Raw genomic sequence first — 24015 nt, 5'->3', positions numbered from 1 at the left:
GCATATAGACTCAGTACTGGTACCCTGTGCATATAGACTCGGTACTGGTACCCCTGCACGTCGACTCAGTACTGGTACCCTGTGCATATAGACTCGGTACTGGTACCCCTGCACGTCGACTCAGTACTGGTACCCCGTGTATATAGACTCAGTACTGGTACCCCGTGTATATAGACTCAGTACTGGTACCCCGTGTATATAGACTCTGTACTGGTACCCAGTGTATATAGACTCAGTACTGGTACCCCGTGTATATAGCCATGTTATCGTTACTCTTTGTGTATTTATTATTATTTTTAATCATTATTATTATGTGTTTTACTTTTCTATTATTTCTCTATTAAGTAAGCATTTCACTGTTAGTCTACACCTGTTGTTTAAGAAGCATGTGACAAATAAAAATGTCATTGATTTGATACACCACTACACAGTGTGTGCCAAGCCGAATGCCATTCAAGAGGGCAACACTGAGTGTGTGGATGTGTAAGGCGAACGCTGCCACCTGGTGGCTAAATACCAAAGGTAATAACCACATGACTACTGACTGCCTGCAGATAGAGTAGCACATGACCACCAAGACAGAGAAAGTTAAGCATTTTAACATTTAAGTCATTTAGCAGAAGCTCTTATCCAGAGCGACTTACATTTAACCTTTTATTTAACTAGGCAAGTCAGTTAAGAACAAACTCTCATTTTCAATGACGGCCTAGGAACAGTGGGTTAACTGCCTTCTTCAGGGGCAGAACGACAGATTTGTACCTTGTCAGCTCGGGGATTTGAACTTGCAACCTTTCGGTTACTAGCCCAATGCTCTAACCACTAGGCCACCCTGCCGCCCCAAGCATAATGATACATGCCATTTAGGAGACGCTTTTATTCAAAGCTACTTACAGTGGGAACCAAACCCACAATGTTGGTGTTTACAAACACCATATCAATTCAGCCATACAGGAGCTTATCCTTTCAACAGTACTGAACTAGTACCCGTCACGATCTTCTTCATCTGAGGAACAGGATAGATCGGACCAAAACGCAGCGTGGTAAGTGTCCATGTGTCCATGTTAATTTATTATAACTGAACACGAAAATACTAAATAACAAAGTGAATGTAAGAAACCAAAATCGATAACAGTCCTGAAAGGTGCAACAACACAAAAACAGGAAACAACTACCCACAAACCACAGGTGGGAAAAGGCTACCTAGGTATGGTTCTCAATCAGAGACAACGATAGACAGCTGCCTCTGATTAAGAACCACACCCGGCCAAAACACATAGAAACAGAAAACATAGAACAAAAACATAGAATGCCCACCCCAACTCACGCCTCTGACCAAACCAAAATAGAGACATAACAAAGGAACTATGGTCAGGGCGTGACAGTACCACAAACTAGTTCTGTCTTCCTGTTAGACACCGTCATATTATCAGAATAGTCTGTTAGCCAAGAGAGGCCATGTGTTGGTCTATAACTTTGAGAACAAGATGGAAGAAGTCTGTAATCCAAACCATCTTGAATGGTTCAAGGAAGACAGAGATGGACCAGAGGACGCAAGCAGTGGAGTCAGAGAGATATACAGGACAAACAGACATATATAAGATATAGTATATGGGTGATTGTCATGAAACCATGTCTGTGATGAATTCAGCTGTATAGTCTATTAAAAAAAAATACGTTCATAATTTCCTAGCATATTAAAACTCACTATTCTTGATTTCTGGCTCTTTAACTTGTTTTTGGGATTAAATCTTATTTTTTTGTTTTTTTGTAATAAAATGTTTACTCAAAACATCTCATTACCATAATGCATCCGGGGCCATTTTGTAGGACTTTAACAAGCATTTAAATGATAAAAATAACAAATTTCATTAGAACCAATTAAATATTGTTTAAAATGGTACATATTCCAAAAAATAAAGTTAACATGTATGTTTAATGCTGGTGTTTTATAATGAGATGATAGTGCCTTTATTCAGGTTTACTTGACATGAAGTAGTGAAGCAATGTGTACATTTTGACATATTTAGTTATTGAGGTGTTTTTAATATATTTTTTAAATCAGCTCTTTTGTTTTTAATAACATCAAGTTATTTTTACTTACAAACTAGTTCTATTTTAGACGTGTGTCCGGGTATAATGTTTCGTGGAGCTGGGGAGGATCTGTGGATGGGATGGGAGAGACAGCTGGTTGGGATTTGGATTTGTAGGAAGGGAAGGGGTTAATGTGATTAATATGGTTCACAAGGATCTTTTTTCACTCGTGATGAAATCATGGAGGGGGGGGGGGGCATGAAGTACTTGGAGGGGGGGGGGGTGTGTTGGGGAGTTAATGATTAATTTGTTGTTCTTAATGCGTCATATGGTTAATATGGTTTTACTTTAGATTTGTGTGTCTTGTTGTGAAATTGTTAGATATTACTTGGTAGATATTTACTGCACTGTTGGAGGTAGAAACACAAGCATTTCGCTACACCCGCATTAACATCTGCTAAACACGTGTATGTGACCAATAAAATTTGATTTGGTTCAAAATTATATTTTTTTGCTCTTGATGAAGTACCGTTTGCTAATTTGCTCATTACCGTAATGCGGTCTCATCTACCGTAACATGGATCTCATTACCAAAATGCATGATCAAATGATAAAATATTCCTAGAATAATATTAAAGAATTCAAAATATTTGAGCTGTGCATAAAATTTGTCTTTTGCTAATTATTTGTGTATACTTATTATATTAGTAATAGTTTAAAACAGAAATAATTGTAAAATGCAAGTTATGAACGTGCCGCGTTACAGTAATGAGACACGTCATTAAAATGTACTTAAAATCCAAATGTATTTTTTTATGAAATTTTGCTGTAATAACTCTCCTGTATCTTAGGCAAAGTAAAAAAATAAATATATACTTTCAATTTATGATTTATTTCTAAATTTTTCTAACTAACAAGTGTCGCGGTAATGAGATGTCACGGTAATGAGGTGTTACGGTAACGAAATGATACGGTAATGAGATGGTACGGTAACGAGATGGTACGGCAACAAGGTGTTACGGTAACGAGGTGTTACGGTAATGAGATGTTATGGTAATGAGATGTTACGGTAACGAGATGTTACGGTAATGAGATGTTACGGTAACGAGATGTTACGGTAACGAAATGATACGGTAACGAGATGGTACGGTAACGAGATGTTACGGTAATGAGATGTTACGGTAATGAGATTGAATTTGTTAAAAATCATTAAATATGAACAGTTAAGATGATTAATTTTAACATAGACAATAATTTAAGATGGTATTTTAACCAACACAAAATAAAAAACAATACATAAAAATGCACCAAGTGCAATACTAAGTTTGTGAGAATCCCCCATATGCCAGTTGCTAGTATATAAGAAGGGCTTTTTTCACCCAGTGGTGAGCAAGAAGGGAAACGTTTACTTAGTCAAAGGCAGGAAAGAAACAAGACAGAACAGAACATAAAACTAAAGTCAACACAAAGGTAACCCTATTGGTCATAGCGCCATCAGTACGGATTCCATATTAGGACAGCCGCAGTTTCACAAAAAAGTTGGTGTGAGTGTCATTCAGACTATTTAAGTCTCATCCATAGTTAGTATCAGTCTCTGGACACCCTACTCCAGTGCCTGAAACATCTTCACATTGTTCATCTTTCTCTTCTTTTGAGTCCAGTGGATAACACAGTCTTGTCTCCAGTCTACACGAGGGAAACAGATTTAATAGCAGACTTCAGAAGAGGCCCAAATCTGTTTGTGCCATCTTTCCAACTCTGCCAAACTTGACAATGACAGCACTGGGTTTGGCAAGACAACACAAACAGATCTGGGACTCGGGACAACACAAACAGATCTGGGACTCAGGACAACACAAACAGATCTGGGACTCAGGACAACACAAACAGATCTGGGACTCAGGACAACACAAACAGATCTGGGACTCAGGACAACACAAACAGATCTAGGACTCAGGACAACACAAACAGATTTGGGACTCAAGACAACACAAACAGATCTGGGGCACAGGACAACACAAACAGATCTGGGACTCGGGACAACACAAACAGATCTGAGACTCAGGACAACACAAACAGATCTGGGACACAGGCTAGAAAAGGGCTGTCCAATTGGCCAGAATCACTATTTCTATCAGTTCATTCGTCATGTTTCCCAGCCGTGGTTTTTTACGACACAGCCAGGCTCTTTAAAAGCCTCATACTGTTTGGCGTTCAATTGACTGTTTCCAGAGTTCCGCTGAGTGAAAATGAGACACAGGGCTAGGAGAAGAGAGTAAGTATTTCATTGTTCTGTGTACACTACGCTGCATATACAAATTAACTTTGATTTGAGAGGAAAACCTGGATCACCATCGTCACTATCCTCCACCGAATGCTTTCAATCTACCATGTTATTTGATGTCTGATGTTAGCCATGCGACTTTGCCTTAAATGACCAACAGGAACGTACTATGATTTCTCCTATGTATACAGCCTATGAACTGCCCATATGTCGCAATGCCTTAGACATTTCCAATATGTTAAATGTTTAAAAAAATGTACCTTTATTTAACTAGGCAAGTCGGTTAAGAACAATTTATAATTTCCAATGACGGCCTATCCCGGACAAACCCAAACCCGGACGACACTGGGACAATTGTCCGCCTCCCTATGGGACTCCCAATCACGTCCGGTTGTGATACAGCCTGGAATCGAACCAGGGTCTGTAGTGACGCCTCTAGCACTGAGATACAGTGAACACCTTTAAAAAACAAACACGTTTTCGGTGACTGATCTGAGTTTACCTCAGCTGACCTGTATGAAAACAAGCAGACATTCAATGCTGAGGAACAAACACAATGTAACACTGCAGAATATCCCCTTCAACAGCATCAGGGAACATCTCTCATTCCTGACTATATAGCGCCATCTACAGGTCACTGGGCCATCCTACAGAGAATAAATGTGAGCGTGTGTGTGTGTGTGTGTGTGTGTGTGTGTGTGTGTGTGTGTGTGTGTGTGTGTGTGTGTGTGTGTGTGTGTGTGTGTGTGTGTGTGTGTGTGTGTGTGTGTGTGTGTGTGTGTGTGTGTGTGTGTGTGTGTGTGTTGACATCTGATGACTAGCTGGCCACTGCGTCGGTGTCTTGACAAACAAAAAATAAGCACTTTTATTAGAACACAAGGCCCTGACTGGAAAATAATATGTTTTGCATTATCTATATGCCAACAGATCGCAACAACGCCTAATTTATCATAACCATTACAGATAACTAGTGTAATTGCTAAATTGCCCCATATATATATATATATGTACAGTATATTCAGTCAATAAACAGTCAAGTGCCATTTAAAATGAAAAGACTGACACTGTAATATCACCTGGTTAGATTATATCGTAGAACACAATCTTCTTCACAAGAGCAGTGGTGTTTGCTTGTAGAAGCCTTTAGCTGTGCAAATGGAGTCTTATTTCCCAAGCCCTGATCACAATCAAGACACTTATTTTAAAGTAAAAAAATATATTTAAAAAAAATAACAATGTAATTTAAACAATAAAATAGAACAGAATATTTAATATTCTTAATTATATAATTATATTATAATTATATTTAATAATATAGAATATTTATTGCGAAGTGATGCTGCATCTCACGACTGGGACGGTTATTCTCAAAAAGGTGATCGTTTGAAAACAGGCCTCAATCTGAGAAAAATATTTTTTTTATAATTTCAGGTTTACAAACCCAAATAGGTCTTCGATTTAGTTTATTCTGCCCGTTCTGTGGAATTGTTTTAAAATGTATTAACAATTCCGGCATTAAAACACTGCATGGTGATGAATTACGACCACGACATCAAATCAAATCAAATTATATTAGTCACATGCGCCGAATACAACAGGTGTAGACTTTACAGTGAAATGCTGAATACAACAGGTGTAGTAGACCTTACAGTGAAATGCTGAATACAACAGGTGTAGACTATACAGTGAAATGCTGAATACAACAGGTGTAGTAGACCTTACAGTGAAATGGTAGCAGGTAGGGGTGTGTTGACATGGCCATACTCATATTCGTAAATTGACAGTTGGACGTCAGATCAGACGATACTCGTGATCGGGAAAACATTTATTTTAAAATACCTAAATACCTCACTGCAAATAAACTGCAGATTAGAAGCCGTGTGTGAACGGTGTGTCTGTTCTCAACTTGCAGTGGGAATTAGACATTAGCTGTCATTCAGTTAGAATACACATGTGCTGTCATTCAGTTAGAATACACATGTGCTGTCATTCAGTTTGAATACACATGTGCTGTCATTCAGTTAGAATACACATGTGCTGTCATTCAGTTAGAATACACATGTGCTGTCATTCAGTTAGAATACACATGTGCTGTCATTCAGTTAGAATACACATGTGCTGTCATTCAGTTAGAATACACATTAGCGTTTAGGCTTTTCCCTACCCTCGCCCCACTTGTTAGATATTATGCACATTGACAGCAAATGTCCTCGCCATGTGATTTATCATAGAAGACAGCAGCAATCTGAATGATCAGACCGAAAACATGCAAGAAAGTGTATGTGAAATGATCCGAGCCCGTGCAGCCCGCCCATCTCTTTACAGACAGGAAAACTATCCAGTCTAGTTATTTAGACCACGCACAGTACTGACTCAGACAGTACAGACTCAGACAGTACAGTCTGGTTTAGAAACTGACTCAGACAGTACTGACTCAGACAGTACTGACTCAGACAGTACTGACTCAGACAGTACTGACTCACAGTACAGTATGGTTTAGAAACTGACTCAGACAGTACTGACTCAGACAGTACTGACTCAGACAGTACTGACTCAGACAGTACTGACTCACAGTACAGTATGGTTTAGAAACTGACTCAGACAGTACTGACTCAGACAGTACAGACTCAGACAGTACAGACTCAGACAGTACTGACTCACAATACAGTCTGGTTTAGAAACTGACTCAGACAGTACAGACTCAGACAGTACGGACTCACAGTACAGTATGGGTTAGAAACTGACTCAGACAGTACTGACTCACAGTACAGTCTGGTTTAGAAACTGACTCAGACAGTACAGACTCAGACAGTACTGACTCACAGTACAGTCTGGTTTAGAAACTGACTCAGACAGTACTGACTCAGACAGTACTGACTCACAGTTCAGTATGGGTTAGAAACTGACTCACAGTACAGTCTGGTTTAGAAACTGACTCAGACAGTACTTACTCAGACAGTACAGACTCAGACAGTACTGACTCACAGTACAGTATGGGTTAGAAACTGACTCAGACAGTACTGACTCAGACAGTACTGACTCACAGTACAGTATGGGTTAGAAACTGACTCAGACAGTACTGACTCACAGTACAGTATGGGTTAGAAACTGTAACAGAGAGTACTGACTCACAGTACAGACTCAGTCAGTACTGACTCACAATACAGTCTGGTTTAGAAACTGACTCACAGTACAGTCTGGTTTAGAAACTGACTCAGACAGTACTGACTCAGACAGTACAGTCTGGTTTAGAAACTGACTCAGACAGTACAGACTCACAGTACAGTCTGGTTTAGAAACTGACTCAGACAGTACAGACTCACAGTACAGTCTGGTTTAGAAACTGACTTAGACAGTACAGACTCAGTCAGTACTGACTCACAGTACAGTCTGGTTTAGAAACTGACTCACAGTACAGTCTGGTTTAGAAACTGACTCAGACAGTACTGACTCAGACAGTACAGACTCAGACAGTACTGACTCACAGTACAGTATGGGTTAGAAACTGACTCAGACAGTACTGACTCACAGTACAGTATGGGTTAGAAACTGACTCAGACAGTACTGACTCACAGTACAGTATGGGTTAGAAACTGTAACAGAGAGTACTGACTCACAGAACAGACTCAGTCAGTACTGACTCACAATACAGTCTGGTTTAGAAACTGACTCACAGTACAGTCTGGTTTAGAAACTGACTCAGACAGTACAGACTCAGACAGTACAGTCTGGTTTAGAAACTGACTCAGACAGTACTGACTCACAGTACTGTATGGGTTAGAAACTGACTCAGACAGTACTGAATCACAATACAGTATGGGTTAGAAACTGTAACAGACAGTACTGACTCACAGTACAGACTCAGACAGTACAGACTCAGTCAGTACAGTCTGATTTAGAAACTGACTCAGACAGTACTGACTCAGACAGTACAGACTCAGACAGTACAGACTCAGACAGTACTGACTCACAGTACAGTCTGGTTTAGAAACTGACTGACATGAGATGCTTTCTGGCACCCGGAAATAACTTAATGATCACGGATCAATTTCTTTTGTTGCTCTGATCATAATCGTATCCAGAAAATTGCCCATATCTGTTACGATGCTAGTTTTGTCCGAATACTAGGCGCACCCCTAGTAGCATGGTTTCCACTGCCGCTCTGAATCAGGGCCAGGGTTGCATCATGTCAGTTTGTAAACAATACTGTACTGTCTTTGAGCTTCAAACTCAGTGTCTGGTGTTTATCCATAGCTCTTATTGAGCCAGTTTGTCACTAATGGATCAGTTTTCACCTAATGTATTGGCCTAATTGGTGCTTTTAAGACGCAGAGATAAAAATACTGGGTCAAAAAGTCGCAGCTCTAAAAAAATGCCAGAATTTCTGGATAGGAATTCCGAGTTGGATGTCCGTTGAAACTGATTTCCCTCGGGTCAGAACTTGTTTTGAGATACCAGTTGTCTTGAACGCCCGTAAGTCAAGAGGTCCTGGTTGTGAACGCGTCAATGAATCAGACGTTTTGGTAAAAGTGTCTGTTTAGTCATTTGTGATTATTGTTCTAATTTGACAGCTGTAAGAATATTTATTTCACTATACATGTAAATCAAATCAAATCAAGTTTATTTTATATAGCCCTTCTTACATCAGCTGATATCTCAAAGCACTGTACAGAAACCCAGCCTAAAACCCCAAACAGCAAGCAATGCAGGTGTAGAAGCACGGTGGCTAGGAAAAACTCCCTAGAAAGGCCAGAACCTAGGAAGAAACCTAGAGAGGAACCAGGCTATGAGAGGTGGCTAGTCCTCTTCTGGCTGTGCCAGAAGAGATTGGTGGAGATTATAACAGAACATGGCCAAGATGTTCAAATGTTCATAAATGACCAGCATGGTCAAATAATAATCAGGAATAAATAACATAAATAATGTAAATAATGTACTGATGCCATACCTTGTTTTCCTGTATTAGTCAAGGAGGAGAAGAAGGAAGAATCCGAGGAGGTTTCCGATGACGACATGGGCTTCGGTCTTTTCGACTAAACCAGTTTTTCGACTAAACCAGCTGTTTTTAAAGGAAATGTAATAAATACTTTTCCAAAAAGAAAAAAATCTGTTCTCATCAGTTTAATATCTGATACGTCCCCTATCTGGGGACCATATATTAAATAGATTTTTGTAATAGGGAGATGGAATAGGGGCTTGCTCCGTCCACTTCCCGCATCGACCTGGTATTCCAGTACCTCCAGGAACGGTGCACCCCCTGCCGTTGTCAATAGAATCATGTGTTGCTTCGTTTTAATAAAACATTTAAAAAACAACCAATCAACAATGTTTATGCAGATTTCACTCTTGCAAAGTATTCTGGGAGTGATCTATTGTATCCCGTAAGTGAAAAGGCTGTTTAAAAAAAAGTACGCCAAATTTCTCTACACCGACTACTGTCAAACTTTTCACCAAACATCTGTTAGAGTAAGTAGTTATTCCACTTGTAGGTGAATAGAGAGCAATGTTAGATTAGAACTTGTCAGTTGATCACTGGCAGGACTGAGTTCTTACCACAAGCTCAACTGGCCACAATGTGATTGAATGTGCATGTGATGACATATGTAGTCGGGTAGAACCCGACCCAGGAGTCATGACTTATATCAGATATGTGATTAGGGACTGATTCCTACAGAATGGTATATGTACTTACAATATTATTTTACATATTAACATATGTAACATATAATATTATTAGATTATATTTGTAATCTCATTGAAGATCTTTTGCACATAATTCTATCCACTGATGCTGCAGACACAGTTTCAGTAATAATGTCTGAACAGCAGACATTTTCCATCATCACATGGAAACTGTGTCTGCAGCATCAGTAGATAGAATTATGTGCATATGTGCAAAAGATCTTCAATGAGATTACAAATATAATCTAATAATATTATATGTTACATATGTTCATATGTAAAATAACATTGTGAGTACAAATACCACTCTATAGGAATCAGTCCCTAATCACAGATCTGATATACGTCATGACTCCTGGGTCAGGTTCTACCCGACATTACATCATATGATCTAAACAGACGTCAATCACAGACAACACCCACACAAACCTAATGCACTCTAACGTATAGTCTTAATTAACATAACTAAAGCCCACAGTCTCAAGAGAACACACCCCTACCTAATTACCAACCCCCCAAAACCAGTCCCCCACAAACCACATGTTTACAACCATGAGTGAAACCACTTGGTTATCTCATTTAATGAGATATTTTGGTTATGTTCAGACTCATAAAACACAAGGTGTGACATCCAGTTTGACTGAAGCCACTCTACATCCACTGATCTTTAGCCTGACACAGGAGGCTGGTCTCATTCTCTCTGTTCCAGACAGTAATATGTACCGTTCTATTCTCTCTGTTCCAGACAGTAATATGTACCGTTCTATTCTCTCTGTTCCAGACAGTAATATGTACCGTTCTATTCTCTCTGTTCCAGACAGTAATATGTACCGTTCTATTCTCTCTGTTCCAGACAGTAATATGTACCGTTCTATTCTCTCTGTTCCAGACAGTAATATGTACCGTTCTATTCTCTCTGTTCCAGACAGTAATATGTACCGTTCTATTCTCTCTGTTCCAGACAGTAATATGTACCGTTCTATTCTCTCTGTTCCAGACAGTAATATGTACCGTTCTATTCTCTCTGTTCCAGACAGTAATATGTACCGTTCTATTCTCTCTGTTCTAGACAGTAATATGTACCGTTCTATTCTCTCTGTTCCAGACAGTAATATGTACCGTTCTATTCTCTCTGTTCCAGACAGTAATATGTACCGTTCTATTCTCTCTGTTCCAGACAGTAATATGTACCGTTCTATTCTCTCTGTTCCAGACAGTAATATGTACCGTTCTATTCTCTCTGATCCAGACAGTAATATGTATTGTTCTATTCTCTCTGTTCCAGACAGTAATATGTACCGTTCTATTCTCTCTGTTCCAGACAGTAATATGTACCGTTCTATTCTCTCTGTTCCAGACAGTAATATGTACCGTTCTATTCTCTCTGTTCCAGACAGTAATATGTACCGTTCTATTCTCTCTGTTCTAGACAGTAATATGTACCGTTCTATTCTCTCTGTTCCAGACAGTAATATGTACCGTTCTATTCTCTCTGTTCCAGACAGTAATATGTACCGTTCTATTCTCTCTGTTCCAGACAGTAATATGTACCGTTCTATTCTCTCTGTTCCAGACAGTAATATGTACCGTTCTATTCTCTCTGATCCAGACAGTAATATGTATTGTTCTATTCTCTCTGTTCCAGACAGTAATATGTACCGTTCTATTCTCTCTGTTCCAGACAGTAATATGTACCGTTCTACCGTTCTATTCTCTCTGTTCCAGACAGTAATATGTACCGTTCTATTCTCTCTGATCCAGACAGTAATATGTACCGTTCTATTCTCTCTGTTCCAGACAGTAATATGTACCGTTCTATTCTCTCTGTTCCAGACAGTAATATGTACCGTTCTACCGTTCTATTCTCTCTGTTCCAGACAGTAATATGTACCGTTCTATTCTCTCTGATCCAGACAGTAATATGTACCGTTCTATTCTCTCTGTTCTAGACAGTAATATGTACCGTTCTATTCTCTCTGTTCCAGACAGTAATATGTACCGTTCTACCGTTCTATTCTCTCTGTTCCAGACAGTAATATGTACCGTTCTATTCTCTCTGATCCAGACAGTAATATGTACCGTTCTATTCTCTCTGTTCTAGACAGTAATATGTACTGTTCTATTCTCTCCATTCCAGACAGTAATATGTATCGTTCTATTCTCTCTGTTCCAGACAGTAATATGTACTGTTCTATTCTCTCCATTCTAGACAGTAATATGTACCGTTCTCCTCTCAGCAGCCTACAATGTTTGAGTTTTTGTTGTGGTAACTGTGGTATACAGTAATTATAGGGAGTAAATGAAACAAGATATCACAAATCTTCCATGCTTCACAATGGTTCTGAATATTGTAGTGGATTCTGCTTGGTAACAATCTGTAGACTTTCTCAAACACACCTGGCTATTTAAACCCCCAGCAGAGACCAAAAACAACTTTATTACAGCAAGAGAAAAGGCAGAACCCACATTATCAGTCATGAAGACCATTCTTGTGTTACTAATGCCCATTTTTTTGGGGAACGTTGCAGGTATGGATTTTGGAATGAATTGTCTATCATCATGGTATATTACCTAAATCATGTGTATTGTGCACGTGACTTTCACCGTAATCTAAATTCTGGATTTCTGTGTAGTTCGAATTTGTGTGTTCTGTCCAATATCTAAAGAATTTCAGTGATGTTTTACACGTATTACTGTATGTTTCATTCTGGTGTTTCAGTGGAGGCACTGTGGTGTTATGCCTGTGATGGCGTATCCAGCCATGCTCAGTGTAACCAGAACATAGAAAAATGCTCTCTCTCAAATGACACCTGCATGACCGGCGTCGTCCAAATCTGTAAGAGCACAGATACTCTGTAAATGAATAGATACATTAATACATATCTTTGTAGGTAGGGTTTTGTGCAGGGGTACCAGTCACTTTGCCTATGTAGGTTAGTGAAAACTGAAATAAGTATCGTCAATAATTCTGTCATGTCAGTATATAAAATAAAATATACCTCACTGTTTCTCTTATCAGTTATAGACTCAATCAATCAATCTGCCAGCCCTTTAACCAGTTCACCTTCACCAGTTCATCTATCTTCCACTGTCTGTCACCAGTGGGGATCCAGTACATTTATAAGACCTGCACCACCCGCTTGACATGTACAACAATCCCCTCCACCGACCTAGGAACCTTAGGGGGGATCCAGGTCAGCTGCTGTCAGACTGACCTCTGTAACCGCAACGGTTCATCAGTCTCTGGACTCAACTTCCTGTTGCTCAGCTTGCCTTTTCTCATATCTGGCCTGGTTCTGTCTCTGTGAAACTCTGTGAAAAGTTTTTGAAATGAATGAATGAACAACTGAAATCAATATGTGGGTTAATCTTTTCTGTTTTTTTTGTTTTTTTTGATGTTGCTCATCCTCAGGATCTATGTCAGGATAGGAAAGAAATAAAACGTTTTCCTATCTGTGCTGGTTCTGTGTCTCTGAATCAAGTTTTCGAAATTAATGAATATGAACAACTGAAATAAATATGAGTGTTAATCTCTGCCGGTGTTTTTATTTTTGTTTAACCTCTATGGCCGTCATTTTATATGCTGAAGAAAGGCAGTAGGCCTAGTATCTTTGCCAAAAGGCAAGACTGAAATGTGTACAACTATGTTCTGGCATAAAAATAAGATGCAATAATTTAAATAATTTCAATTATTAAATTTCAATTATTTAATTAATTTCAATAGTTTCCTCATAAAAACGCACCTTATCATTAGTTTGACATGTGTCTCAATCCACCAGTTTTGAAAGTAGTGATGATGATGGCCTTGTAACAAAGAACTGAAACACAGACACAGACGATGATATTGGAGTTTTACTCTGCCTGGGGTCGGTTGATGTCACACACAGTGGGGAGAACAAGTATTTGACACACTGCCGATTTTGCAAGTTTTCCTACTTATTTTTTTTTAATCATAGGTACACTTCAACTGTGAGAGACGGAATCTAAATTTAAAAAATCCAGAAAATCACATTGTATGATTTTTAAGTAATTAATTAGCATTTTATTGCATGCCATAAGTATTTGATCACCTACCAACCAGTAAGAATTCCGGCTCTCACAGACCTGTTAGTTTTTCTTTAAGAAGCCCTCCTGTTCTCCACTCCTTACCTGTATTAACTGCACCTGTTTGAACTCGTTACTTGTATAAAAGACGCCTGTCCACACACTCAATCAAACAGACTCCAACCTCTCCACAATGGCCAAGACCAGAGAGCTGTGTAAGGACATCAGGGATAAAATTGTAGACCTGCACAAGGCTGGGATGGGCTACAGGACAATAGGCAAGCAGCTTGGTGAGAAGGCAACAACTGTTGGCGCAATTATTAGAAAATGGAAGAAGTTCAAGATGACGGTCAATCACCCTCGGTCTGGGGCTCCATGCAAGATCTCACCTCGTGGGGCATCAATGATCATGAGGAAGGTGAGGGATCAGCCCAGAACTACACGGCAGGACCTGGTCAATGACCTGAAGAGAGCTGGGACCACAGTCTCAAAGAAAACCATTAGTAACACACTACGCCGTCATGGATTAAAATCCTGCAGCGCACGCAAGGTCCCCCTGCTCAAGCCAGAGCATGTCCAGGCCCGTCTGAAGTTTGCCAATGACCATCTGGATGATCCAGAGGAGGAATGGGAGAAGGTCATGTGGTCTGATGAGACAAAAATAGAGCTTTTTGGTCTAAACTCCACTCGCAGTGTTTGGAGGAAGAAGAAGGATGAGTACAACCCCAAGAACACCATCCCAACCGTGAAGCATGGAGGTGGAAACATCATTCTTTGGGGATGCTTTTCAGCAAAGGGGACAGGACGACTGCACCGTATTGAGGGGAGGATGGATGGGGCCATTTATCGCGAGATCTTGGCCAACAACCTCCTTCCCTCAGTAAGAGCATTGATGGGTCGTGGCTGGGTCTTCCAGGATGACAACGACCCGAAACACACAGCCAGGGCAACTAAGGAGTGACTCTGTAAGAAGCATCTCAAGGTCCTGGAGTGGCCTAGCCAGTCTCCAGGCTTGAACCCAATAGAAAATATTTGGAGGGATCTGAAAGTCCGTATTGCCCAGCGACAGCCTCGAAACCTGAAGGATCTGGAGAAGGTCTGTATGGAGGAGTGGGCCAAAATCCCTGCTGCAGTGTGTGCAAACCTGGTCAAGAACTACAGGAAACGTATGATCTCTGTAATTGCAAACAAAGGTTTCTGTACCAAATATTAAGTTCTGCTTTTCTGATGTATCAAATACTTATGTCATGCAATAAAATGCAAATTAATTACTTAAAAATCATACAATGTGATTTTCTGGATTTTTCTTTTAGATTCCGTCTCTCACAGTTGAAGTGTACCTATGATAAAAATTACAGACCTCTACATGCTTTGTAAGTAGGAAAACCTGCAACATCGGCAGTGGATCACATACTTCTTCTCCCCACTGTGTATATATATATACCTATGTATATATATGTACCTGTGTATATGATGGCAGGCAGACAACAGGACGTCCTTTTCACTGTAAGGGTTAAGGGCCCCATTCAATCAAACCTGCATTTCAGTATTTAGGCAGTAGCTCTTTTTCCCATGCTCAGATTTACTCAAAGACTGGACTTGGGCACTGTATAAAAACCTACTACCAGAGCGACCCCCTTACACAGGTTTATGTTCACGTTTCACAATAAGATGTGTGTTGGCACGGAATGAATATTGATTAATGATTCTATTCTGATAAAAAAATAGTATCTTTGTCCTAATCAAACTAATGTTTTTTGCATATTTTCACTGTCTATGTTTAGTGGATTTATAGTTAACCAATTCTAAATGGCACCAGCAGTTTGCAAAGTAAGCAGGCAGGACACAATTATTCCAAGACTGCAGCGCTCGTTGTTTATATATATTTAATATTATATAATTATAATTATATTTAATAATATATAACATATTTCCCTACTTCAGTCAACCAATCCAGTTAGAATTTGTGATAAAACTGTCATCATTTTTTGCCAAATCACTCGTCAATCTTTTTTGAACTGATGCGTAGCCAGGACACTTGAATCGTAAACAAACCTAAACTAGAAACGACAACGGTTTACTCTCTCTTACTTTCATTTATTCATCCGGGTTACCACATTCGGCCTAGCTAACTACTTTCATCTATTTTTTTGCTTTGATCTCATCAGAAGCTGTAGTTTCCCCATGGTATGCTGTTATTCATCTGGGTTGCTGCTCTAGCAGTCCGCAAATGCGAGTGCAGTTGTTGTTTTCTGGATGGAAATTGTCACGGCTGTCGAAAGAAGTGGAGCGCGGTGAGCAGACATTTCCTTTTATTCTAGTAAATGTCGCCAACAAAACAAGAAACGAAGAAACAACCGTGAAGCTTAACAGGGGCCATAGTGCCACTAACAAAGATAACTACCCACAATCACAGGTGGGAAAAAAGGGCTGCCTAAGTATGATTCCCAATCAGAGACAACGATAGACACCTGTCCCTGATTGAGAACCATACCCGGCCAAAAACATAGAAACAGAAAACATAGAAATAAAGAAACTAGAATTCCCACCCTAGTCACACCCTGGCCTAACCAAAATAGAGAATAAAAACCTCTCTATGACCAGGGCGTGACTCTAGCAGTCCGCAAATGCGAGTGCAGATGTTGTTGTTTTCTGGAAATACTAATGGAATTTGCTGATTTATTAGGAGTTTACGAATATATCTGGTATTGTTGGGAATCTCATATTCTCCCATTTTAAAGGGAATCACTGTTATTTACCCCCATCCCAAGGATTGAAGGGGATAAAAAAAGCTGTATAACTAAATGGTTTAACCTGTAGCCAAGGCTTTGTAACCTATATGGTAAATCATTGGTAACAATCTGCCATAATATCAATACGCCAGCTATATCGGGGGATAGTAAGCCTAGTAAGGCTATCGTAATGTGCTCATGATGGAAGTTAGAGGTACATTTGAATTATTTAATCGGAAAAAACAGACTAATACGTGACTAAAAATAACTATGACTAAAACTAGACTAAATTTGTCCAGAATTTTAGTTGACTGATAATAACAAAAAATACAAAGAATGAAATGACAAAAATGTGACTATGTCTAAGAAGTATTGTTTAGTATGAAAACTACCAGCTGGTCGTGGTACTGTCTGGTCGTGGTACTGTCTGGTTGTGGTGCGGTACGTGGTACTGTCTGGTTGTGGTACTGTCTGGTTGTGGTACTGTCTGGTTGTGGTACTGTCTGGTCGTGGTACTGTCTGGTTGTGGTGCTGTCTGGTTGTGGTACTGTCTGGTCGTGGTACTGTCTGGTTGTGGTGCTGTCTGGTTGTGGTGCGGTACGTGGTACTGTCTGGTTGTGGTACTGTCTGGTTGTGGTACTGTCTGGTTGTGGTACTGTCTGGTCGTGGTACTGTCTGGTCGTGGTACTGTCTGGTTGTGGTGCTGTCTGGTTGTGGTGCGGTACGTGGTACTGTCTGGTTGTGGTACTGTCTGGTCGTGGTACTGTCTGGTTGTGGTGCTGTCTGGTTGTGGTACTGTCTGGCCGTGGTACTGTCTGGTCGTGGTACTGTCTGGTTGTGGTGCTGTCTGGTTGTGGTGCGGTACGTGGTACTGTCTGGTTGTGGTACTGTCTGGTTGTGGTGCTGTCTGGTTGTGGTGCGGTACGTGGTACTGTCTGGTCGTGGTACTGTCTGGTTGTGGTACTGTCTGGTCGTGGTACTGTCTGGTTGTGGTACTGTCTGGTTGTGGTACTGTCTGGTTGTGGTACTGTCTGGTTGTGGTACTGTCTGGTTGTGGTACTGTCTGGTTGTGGTACTGTCTGGTTGTGGTACTGTCTGGTTGTGGTACTGTCTGGTTGTGGTGCTGTACGTGGTACTGTCTGGTTGTGGTGCTGTCTGGTTGTGGTGCGGTACGTGGTACTGTCTGGTTGTGGCACTGTCTGGTTGTGGTACTGTCTGGTTGTGGTACTGTCTGGTTGTGGTACTGTCTGGTTGTGGTGCGGTACGTGGTACTGTCTGGTTGTGGTACTGTCTGGTTGTGGTACTGTCTGGTTGTGGTGCGGTACGTGGTACTGTCTGGTTGTGGTGCTGTCTGGTCGTGGTACTGTCTGGTCGTGGTACTGTCTGGTCGTGGTACTGTCTGGTTGTGGTACTGTCTGGTTGTGGTGCGGTACGTGGTACTGTCTGGTCGTGGTACTGTCTGGTCGTGGTACTGTCTGGTCGTGGTACTGTCTGGTTGTGGTACTGTCTGGTTGTGGTACTGTCTGGTTGTGGTGCTGTCTGGTTGTGGTACTGTCTGGTTGTGGTGCTGTCTGGTTGTGGTACTGTCTGGTCGTGGTACTGTCTGGTTGTGGTACTGTCTGGTTGTGGTGCTGTCTGGTTGTGGTACTGTCTGGTTGTGGTACTGTCTGGTTGTGGTACTGTCTGGTCGTGGTACTGTCTGGTTGTGGTGCGGTACGTGGTACTGTCTGGTTGTGGTACTGTCTGGTTGTGGTGCGGTACGTGGTACTGTCTGGTTGTGGTGCTGTCTGGTTGTGGTGCTGTCTGGTCGTGGTGCTGTCTGGTTGTGGTACTGTCTGGTTGTGGTGCTGTCTGGTTGTGGTGCTGTCTGGTTGTGGTGCGGTACGTGGTACTGTCTGGTTGTGGTACTGTCTGGTTGTGGTACTGTCTGGTTGTGGTACTGTCTGGTTGTGGTACTGTCTGGTTGTGGTACTGTCTGGTTGTGGTGCGGTACGTGGTACTGTCTGGTTGTGGTACTGTCTGGTTGTGGTACTGTCTGGTTGTGGTACTGTCTGGTTGTGGTACTGTCTGGTTGTGGTGCTGTCTGGTTGTGGTACTGTCTGGTTGTGGTACTGTCTGGTTGTGGTACTGTCTGGTTGTGGTACTGTCTGGTTGTGGTGCGGTACGTGGTACTGTCTGGTTGTGGTACTGTCTGGTTGTGGTACTGTCTGGTCGTGGTACTGTCTGGTTGTGGTACTGTCTGGTTGTGGTGCTGTCTGGTTGTGGTACTGTCTGGTTGTGGTGCTGTCTGGTTGTGGTGCTGTCTGGTTGTGGTACTGTCTGGTTGTGGTACTGTCTGGTTGTGGTGCGGTACGTGGTACTGTCTGGTTGTGGTACTGTCTGGTTGTGGTGCTGTCTGGTTGTGGTACTGTCTGGTTGTGGTACTGTCTGGTCGTGGTACTGTCTGGTTGTGGTGCTGTCTGGTTGTGGTGCGGTACGTGGTACTGTCTGGTTGTGGTACTGTCTGGTTGTGGTACTGTCTGGTTGTGGTGCTGTCTGGTTGTGGTGCTGTCTGGTTGTGGTGCTGTCTGGTTGTGGTACTGTCTGGTTGTGGTACTGTCTGGTTGTGCTACTGTCTGGTTGTGCTACTGTCTGGTTGTGGTACTGTCTGGTTGTGGTACTGTCTGGTTGTGGTGCTGTCTGGTTGTGGTACTGTCTGGTTGTGGTGCTGTCTGGTTGTGGTACTGTCTGGTTGTGGTACTGTCTGGTTGTGGTACTGTCTGGTTGTGGTACTGTCTGGTTGTGGTACTGTCTGGTCGTGGTACTGTCTGGTTGTGGTGCTGTCTGGTTGTGGTACTGTCTGGTTGTGGTACTGTCTGGTTGTGGTACTGTCTGGTTGTGGTGCGGTATGTGGTACTGTCTGGTTGTGGTGCTGTCTGGTTGTGGTACTGTCTGGTTGTGGTGCGGTATGTGGTACTGTCTGGTTGTGGTACTGTCTGGTTGTGGTACTGTCTGGTTGTGGTGCGGTATGTGGTACTGTCTGGTTGTGGTACTGTCTGGTTGTGGTACTGTCTGGTTGTGGTACTGTCTGGTCGTGGTACTGTCTGGTTGTGGTGCTGTCTGGTTGTGGTACTGTCTGGTTGTGGTGCTGTCTGGTCGTGGTACTGTCTGGTTGTGGTACTGTCTGGTTGTGGTACTGTCTGGTTGTGGTACTGTCTGGTTGTGGTGCTGTCTGGTTGTGGTGCTGTCTGGTTGTGGTGCGGTACGTGGTACTGTCTGGTCGTGGTACTGTCTGGTTGTGGTACTGTCTGGTTGTGGTACTGTCTGGTTGTGGTACTGTCTGGTTGTGGTACTGTCTGGTTGTGGTGCGGTACGTGGTACTGTCTGGTTGTGGTACTGTCTGGTTGTGGTACTGTCTGGTTGTGGTACTGTCTGGTTGTGGTGCGGTACGTGGTACTGTCTGGTTGTGGTGCTGTCTGGTTGTGGTGCGGTACGTGGTACTGTCTGGTTGTGGTACTGTCTGGTTGTGGTACTGTCTGGTTGTGGTGCTGTCTGGTTGTGGTACTGTCTGGTTGTGGTACTGTCTGGTTGTGGTGCTGTCTGGTTGTGGTACTGTCTGGTTGTGGTACTGTCTGGTTGTGGTGCTGTCTGGTTGTGGTACTGTCTGGTTGTGGTGCGGTACGTGCTACTGTCTGGTTGTGGTACTGTCTGGTTGTGGTGCTGTCTGGTTGTGGTACTGTCTGGTTGTGGTACTGTCTGGTTGTGGTGCTGTCTGATTGTGGTGCTGTCTGGTTGTGGTGCTGTCTGGTTGTGGTACTGTCTGGTTGTGGTACTGTCTGGTTGTGGTGCTGTACATGGTACTGTCTGGTTGTGGTACTGTCTGGTTGTGGTACTGTCTGGTTGTGGTGCGGTATGTGGTACTGTCTGGTTGTGGTACTGTCTGGTTGTGGTGCGGTATGTGGTACTGTCTGGTTGTGGTACTGTTTGGTTGTGGTACTGTCTGGTTGTGGTACTGTCTGGTTGTGGTGCGGTACGTGGTACTGTCTGGTTGTGGTGCGGTACGTGGTACTGTCTGGTTGTGGTACTGTCTGGTTGTGGTACTGTCTGGTTGTGGTGCGGTACGTGGTACTGTCTGGTTGTGGTACTGTCTGGTTGTGGTGCGGCACGTGGTACTGTCTGGTTGTGGTGCGGTACGTGGTACTGTCTGGTTGTGGTGCGGTACGTGGTACTGTCTGGTTGTGGTGCGGTACGTGGTACTGTCTGGTTGTCGTGCGGTACGTGGTACTGTCTGGTTGTGGTACTGTCTGGTTGTGGTACTGTCTGGTTGCGGTGCGGTACGTGGTACTGTCTGGTTGTGGTACTGTCTGGTTGTGGTGCGGTACGTGGTACTGTCTGGTTGTGGTACTGTCTGGTTGTGGTGCGGTACGTGGTACTGTCTGGTTGTGGTACTGTCTGGTTGTGGTACTGTCTGGTTGTGGTGCGGTACGTGGTACTGTGTGGTTGTATACACAGGTCCACTTTAAGAACAGCGTCCGTCGTTAAATGAAAACATGTAGAGCTAAAACTTTTTACCCCAAATAATGAATGGCCATATGAGAAAGATTGTTGAGTTCTGAAGATCTAAGCTAATCTTTATTATTATTTGCTAATCATTACCAATCAGCTAACTAGCTACCTGAATGTGGTAGCCGGATAAGTAAATGTGAAGGCAGCTGGCTAGCTAGCTGAATGTGGTAGCCGGATAAGTAAATGTGAAGGCAGCTGACTAGCTAGCTGAATGTGGTAGCCAGATAAGTAAATGTGAAGGCAGCTAGCTAGCTAGCCGAATGTGGTAGCCGGATAAGTAAATGTGAAGGCAGCTAACTAGCTAGCCGAATGTGGTACCCGGATGAATGTCATAAGCTAGCCAATACAGCAGTAGGCCTAGAACTTCCAACGTCAACTAGTAAAATACAGTAAAATACATAGGCATAAAGCAGACAATTAAAAACCGTAGAAAATACCCTGATGAAAATTCAGGGTATTTCAATGGCATTCATCTCTCTACTCCGCACGTCTGCCTCCCTTTCTATCGGTCTTGAGTTGAGCTATCGCTAATGAAGTGAAACAGTGTATCAAATCAAACAACTAAAGGGAAAGGGGGATACCTACACTACCGTTCAAACGTTTTGGGGTCACTTAGAAATGTCCTTGTTTTTGAAAGAAAAGTTTTTTTTTAATTAAAAAGTACATTAAAATAACATCAAATTGATCAGAAATACAGTGTAGACATTGTTCGTTCAAATATTTTTATTGAACACACACAGGAATGGTGTATAGGTATGAAAGGCAGGTATACAATTTTTAACTAAACATAAAAGAGCAGACAGAAATAAAAAGATCCAGAGTTCTGGGTACACAACAATTATTACAAAACAAGACATACAAAACAAGGACAGGTAGAAAGAAAGAGGGTGGGTGTCACCTCCCCCTTTATCCCCCCCCCCCTTATCCCTTCCCCTTATACCCCTCCCCGCTGCTCGGGTGGCGGCGCCAGCACGTGCTGCCCAGAGGTGGATTAAAATATTACAATGGAGAGTGCGTTAAAAAGTACAAATTCACAGCGCCGAATGGTCCAAGTAAGAGAGGAAAGGCTGCCAGATCTGATCAAATGTTAATAATTTATTGTTCAGAATATATCTAATCCTTTCTAAGTGTACAGTGTTTGCCAATTCGCTGAGCCATAATTTGGTAGTGGGCGCTTCCCTCTTTTTCCAGAACAACAAGATTAGTTTTTTTGCCGAAATGAGACTGTAAGAGATGAATTGTTTTTGGGGGTTGGTTAGTCCGATTAGGGAATCAGACACTCCCAGGATTATCAGAAGCGGGTCTGGGTCAATTGAAGTCTCCAGAACTTCAGAGAGGATCCTAAAAATTCCACACCAGTAACCATGCAAGCTAGAGCATAGGGCAAAGCAGTGGAGAAGTGTACCCTGTGCAGCCTGACATTTATCACACAAAGGGGATGTATCAGGAAATATCCTATGCAGTTTGGTTTTGGAATAGTGTAATCTGTGTAATACCTTGAATTGTATGAGCCGATGTCTGGAGTTAATGGAGCAGGTGTGGATATACTCCAAGCTATCTTCCCAGTCTGCCATCGAAATGTCAGTCCCTAGTTCTTCCTCCCATTTTGCCTTAATGGCCTCTGTAGAGGGTGTGCTAACCGATTGAAAAGAGTCATATAAACGAGATATCAGTTTGTCTGAGGTGGGGGATGTTTTTATGCATCCGTCAAACATGGAAGGCTTAGCGTTCCCAAATGTTGGGAGGTGTTTCCTAACATAGTCTCTGATTTGTAGGTATCTGAAAAAGTTATTTCTGGGAAGATTATAAGTTTCCCTCAGCAACTCAAAGGAAGCAAAGGTCCCTTCTATATATAAATCCCCTATGGTACTTATCCCCAACTCTCCCCATTGCTCAAAGGTGTTATCAAGGTTGGAGGGGGCAAAGGAGGGGTTCCTGGCAACAGGGAGCATGAATGACATTGGTCTAAGCTCAAAGTGGGTTTTAATTTGCTTCCAGATTCGGACTGTGCTATGTATAATAGGATTGTTACGATAAAGTGACCTCTCCAGATTGACAGGCGACAAAATCACAGCCCAATAGAGAAGGGGTGACACTCCTCACGCTCCATACTAAGCCAGGTGGGTGACGGACGTGCGTCATCCAGCAAAAACGTAACCGCACGGAGGTTAGCGGCCCAATAATAAAATATAAAATTTGGGAGAGACAGTCCTCCTTCCATCTTGGATTTGCAGAGGTGTTTTTTACCTATCCTGTGTGTTTTATAATCCCAGATGAAAGGATTGATAATTGAGTCCAGTTGTTTATGAAAGGATTTAGGTATGAATACTGGGATGTTCTGGTATAGGTAGAGCAGTTGTGGGAGGAAGACCATTTTAATGGCATTAATTCTTCCGAGCAGAGAAATTGGGAGAGTTCTCCAAAATTGTATGTTTGTTTTTAGTTTTTGCATCAGCGAGGGGAAATTCTCTTTAAATAGTAAGGAATATTGTTTGGTAACTACAATTCCTAGATAGGTAAATTTTTCTGAAGATAACTTAAGTGGAAGATGTTCTAGCCAGGAGGTGTTTTGTAACCGTATGGGCATTAATTCACTCTTGTTCCAATTTATTCTGTATCCCGAGAAGGTACCAAACAAATTAATCACATCAAGAATAGCTGGAATACTAGCTTGGGGTTCTGTTACATAGAGGAGAA

General features: G+C 42.0%; 1 protein-coding gene and 1 pseudogene across 2 annotated transcripts in view; one reads left to right on the top strand and one right to left on the bottom strand.

Annotated features, from left to right (window-relative positions):
* The window catches only part of arl15a (ADP-ribosylation factor-like 15a), a 179578-nt gene that overhangs the window by 134385 nt on the left and 21178 nt on the right, over window positions 1-24015 (bottom strand). The gene's annotated exons all lie outside the window — the stretch shown is intronic.
* LOC129826810 (U2 spliceosomal RNA) lies at window positions 9399-9574 on the top strand (annotated as a pseudogene).

The sequence above is a fragment of the Salvelinus fontinalis genome, chromosome 28 (genome assembly GCF_029448725.1).
Source record: "Salvelinus fontinalis isolate EN_2023a chromosome 28, ASM2944872v1, whole genome shotgun sequence".
In the NCBI taxonomy this organism is placed as follows: domain Eukaryota; kingdom Metazoa; phylum Chordata; class Actinopteri; order Salmoniformes; family Salmonidae; genus Salvelinus; species Salvelinus fontinalis.
This window is presented reverse-complemented; position numbering and strand designations above follow the sequence as displayed.